The sequence below is a fragment of the Octopus bimaculoides genome, chromosome 14, assembly GCF_001194135.2.
Source record: "Octopus bimaculoides isolate UCB-OBI-ISO-001 chromosome 14, ASM119413v2, whole genome shotgun sequence".
Classification (NCBI taxonomy): domain Eukaryota; kingdom Metazoa; phylum Mollusca; class Cephalopoda; order Octopoda; family Octopodidae; genus Octopus; species Octopus bimaculoides.
Window position 1 is genome coordinate 41,138,707 of NC_068994.1, and position 5,218 is coordinate 41,143,924.

Below are 5,218 nucleotides of genomic sequence, written 5' to 3' on the forward strand. Positions count from 1 at the left end.
GGGATACTTGACCATGTGACCCTGCAGAAATCTCAGAGGTACGTTCCCCCACTCCATCCCGTGGATGGATAATTTTGAGCTGGATAGAGGAGCAGTGATCTTTAGATCAGAGTGGCATGTGGAGGAAGGATAAATGACCAGAAGGAAAAGAAAGTGATGTCATGAAAGGACTGGAAAGTAGAGGAAATGGCAGCAGCTTTCTTTTGTGTGTATTGCAAGGGATGGATGTGTGTTGGGAGCAACAGTAGGGTAGTGGTCCTTGCTGGCGAGAGGTTGGGTACAGTTTACATGTGGATACAACTGTGAGGCCTTGCTGGTTTGGAAGGACTGACGCTGGTTGCACTTTGAGGTAAGAGGAACCTTTATTTGTGCCTTACAACTATAATAACTAAATGCTTCCCCTGTTGGAAGCCCTCATGTTGTTCCAAGTAAGGTAATATTTTCCCTAGTCCTCTGAAAAACAAACCTCGTTATAGCCAGACATGTTTCTTCTCACAGGAGTGAAGATGAACAACATTGCCTTTGTTAGTATAGTGGTGAGCTGGCAGAATCATTAGCATTCCGGACAAAATGCTTACAGGCATTTTGTCTGCCTCTACATTCTGAGTTCAAATTCTGCAGAGATTGACTTTGCCTTTCATCCTTTCATGGCCATAAAATAAGTAGCATTTGATCACTGGGGTTGATGAAATTGACTTACCCTCTGTCTCAAGCTTGCTGATCTTCGCCAAAATTTGAAACCAACATTACTTTTTTAAGTGACATCAGTATACATTTAGTGTGTGATACCATGAGAAAGTAACACAAATAAGCACACGTACACACAGACACAGACACACACACATACCACATACACACACATTTATGACAGGCTTATTTATGTTGCCTTCAACCAAATTAATGTACAAACCTTTGGTTGGCCCAGTAAATAACACTTGCATGAGATGCTGTACTGTGGAACTGAACCTGAAACCACATGGTTTCAAAGCTAACTTCTTAACCACACACCCATATATGATGAAAGTACTTCCATTTCTCCTTAACATCTATTGATGAAAACAACATAAATAAATAAAAAACTCTTATGTAAATGGTGCTTTCATGATGTAACGTTTTCTGCTAGTTTTATAAATAAATATTGTTTTAACTGTAGAGAAGGAAGTTAGCAGATGTTTGTAAATATGCTTTGATTACTATTTAAATTGTTATTTATGATGTGCTAGCATTTTGATATTATTTATTATGTTTATAAAGCAAATAGCATGGAGGTAAAGCTGAACAGAATTTGAATGAGAGTCAATGATATTACTAAATCTGATGCTTGTAACTAAGATTTTTATAATCTTATGTAACTTTTCTATAAGATTGTAAGAGTTTCTTATTTACAACAAGATTAATTAAGAAAACTAACAACTCACTATACATTTTCGAGAGCAGCTTTTTAATTCATGAGCTTCATAATCAAACACCATAACCACACATTTATATCACCATTGAATAAGAAATATCCAAGAAGGTGTCTATATACAGTGCTTTAGTACAGTCCTGACTGTGATGGCTACAATGAACTAAAGAACTAAAGAATATAACAAATAGATTGATTTAGGGGTTATCGAGTCAAACCAGTCAGTTCAGTCTGTTGAGGTTGTTTCATGACATTTAAAATTTACATGACAGTTTATTTAACTATGGATTAAGTGACAGTATGTATTTCTGAGAGAACTTACTTGCAAAAGATTAGTATACTATTGTGGAGGAAATTAGTTTCTCATCTGTTTAATGAAGTACACACGGGAGTTAATTCACAAAATCTAATGAAAGAGATAGGATTTTAGAGGAGAAATTTATTTGGGATAAATTTGTGGCCATCCTGTCTATAGAGCATTTCCTCTCTTATTTTAGTAACGCTATAAGAAACACTTAAGTAGTAACACAAGCAGATCAATGTGGTTCATTTTGTGGTATGTGGAAGATTGAGAAAATCTCCAGGAAGATGTATTCTAATTATTCCATGCTATAAATATGGTCACAAAGGGTTTCTCTCTCATAATGAAAAGCAGGTTGTATGATACTTGTGTATGAAATGTGATGTTGCATGGTAGTAAGATATGGAGATTGAATGTAAAGAAGATGTGAAGGCTGTGATTCATCAATGAAGGAAGCATGCTCCACTGAATATGTTATGTTAGTTTGTATAAACTACCGAACACAAATGAACTGAGAGAGGAAGGAAAGCATGTCTCCACTTTCGAAAACTACAAAGGGGTACTGAAAAGTTCTTGGCTTTAAGGGTATTGCAAAAGTACTGGTTGGCAACCCCACCTTCTGAGTTCTTTTTCAGGGCTTAGAAAAACTGAAGGACCACTGCAATAAGTGTGTGAATCTGTAAAGGGAATAAGTTGAATAAAATCATAATTAACTGATCCTCCAGTATTTTCTTTTAGTCAAACCCAGGAACTTTTCAGCACCCACTCATATATTAGATATAGTATGCAAAAGAGGATACTAAGTGGTATATATGTGATGAGTATTGAGGATGATGAAAGAAATACCAAACACAAAAAGTTAGTAGAAGATGGAGACCAAGGGGGACAGGTACATCTGAGGAAGCTGAGCCACATGAAAGAGATGCTAAGTGACTGCAACAAATAGTCCATCCAACCCATAAAAGCATAGAAAACAGATGTAAAATGATGACGATGATGATGAAGATGATAAACTTGTATGAGTATGTATGTATGTATGTATGTATGTGAGAAAGAGAATAGGATAAAGCCACATATTGTTAGATTAATACATTGATAGCTAATAGGAGCATATTTAGAAGATAATAATAAGAACTACAGCTGAATGCACAGATACATAGCTAGATAGCTATAAAAATATCACATAATTGATAAGGTGAAATAAACCAAAAGCTAATGGATAAACTGTCTTTGAGTAGGTTTTGGTTTAATTTCCATAAGCAACCGATGTATGTCAGAATATGGCTACTTGCTAATGATATAAAATTCTACACATGGCAAACGACTCTTATTTATTGATATATTTACAAACAATACATACCTGATGTATTTACAATAGATAGTTATTCAAAGTCCTGTGGGTAATTGTTAATAAAACAAGCCATAGAGTCTGAGCTTTATCAGGCGGACTGCTTTGTGCCATAAAAACAAAGCTATTTATCAATGATCTAAGCAAGTAATCTATAAAGATCACAATGTCAAAAGTTAATACGTTCCTTCATATTTAATTCAGTTGAATACATCTGACGTATTATTTCTATTCTACGTATTCATCCATCTTTTATTAACGTTTGACTTTTATATATGTGTGTGTGTCTGTGTGTGTGTGTGTCTGTGTGTGTGTGTGTGTGTGTGTTTGGGTGTGTATGTATGCATGTATGTATTCATGTGTATATGTAATGCATAATGGATGCATGTGTATGTGTAAGTGCATGTGGTGCATATATGTGTGTATATGTATCATGTATACATATATATATATATATATATATATATATATCATGTATAAATATGTGCATGTTTGTTTCCATAACAGCCCCCTTGCCCCACCACTAGCTCTATGCTTGTACACTCAGCCATGCCGGTGCCTTCTATTCTATATTTACCTTATGAATGCCTCCTGTCTATTTGTCTATCTCTGTTTACCAGTGGTAGCAACAGCAACTGTGGCATTTCCATTGTCATTGTCATCGTCATTGTCGTCCTCGCCACTGCTGCCGCCACTGCTGCCGCCACTGCTGCCGCCACTGCTGCCGCCACTGCTGCCGCCACTGCTGCCGCCACTGCTGCCGCCACTGCTGCCGCCACCGCTGCCGCCGCCGCTGCCGCCGCCGCTGCCAACACCGCCGCTGCCACCACTGCCACCACCACCACTGTAAATTTTAATTCCACCTAATAATTCATCGTTTGTAGTTCAGCTCGGCTGAACTGTTGTATTCTACTTTAGATGTAAAACTCATCCTATGGATTCAACCAAAAATAAAGTGTTTATGTGATTGATCAGCTTGCTAAAAATAGCTGCCAAACTACCTTCATTCTTGTCTCAGCTTCCTGTCTTAAAAAACAAATGGTATGATCTGATACCTAACCACTAGATACTCAGTCAAACACCACGAGAGAACCGCCATAGTTTCATGTCATTGGTCAATGAATTGACCAATCAGAGTGAGGCTATGGCATGATATGGTTTTCTAAATTGTTCTAGAACAAAACCTCTTGTCACCTATAAAAACTGTTTTTTGGCCTTTTCTAATTGCAGAGTACTGAAGGTGGCCAAATGAGTCGTGCCTCCACTTTTGTCATGTAGATGGTTCGGGACATTCGAAGAGACAACTCCAGGTTTTCAGACAGACCCATTCTGGACATGCACACTATTTCTCTAAAGTAACTTCTACTGATACAGTACAGTTTTTCTCCCTATCTCAGTTGGCAATTATTAATATTGTTCATTGTAAGTAATCAACACCAAATATCTTCATGTCCAGTAATAAATATTTCAGTTAAATATTTACTGACTGGCTTCAGCTATTATTCATGCAGCCAATGAAATATATCTTCATTTCCTTGCTACCCAAATGACAAGCTACCATCGACAGTATATCACACCATGTAGTTCTAGATACAGTGGCACATCTAGAATGTGTACTACCCAGAGCAGCCCTTGAGTTTGCTTCCCCAACTCCCTACTGACCCTCCAAGCCTATATAGGCCTACATACGAGTCATAAGAGCACCTCGTCCATAAAAGCATCACCCAGGGTGGTCTATTTCCTTACTCAACACTGCATCAACACCAGGAATGCTACTGTCAAGAAATACAGAAAAGTAGGATGATTATGGCCAGATTGCCTTTGAACCTATTTTTAGTCAGTTGAGGATGATCTGAAGCTAAACAGCAAAAACACCAACGTTGTATAACAATTCTGTTCATATACAGAGATACATATAAGCACCCTCCACACACACACAGATACACACACGTGCACACACACACGCACACACGTACACACACAAACATACATACAAACATGCATGTATACATACATATATACATACACATACGTGTGTGCGTGTGAGTATATACAAGCATATATATATATACATATACATATATACATACATATATTTATACACACACAGACGTATATATATATATATATATATATATATATATATATATATATATATATATAT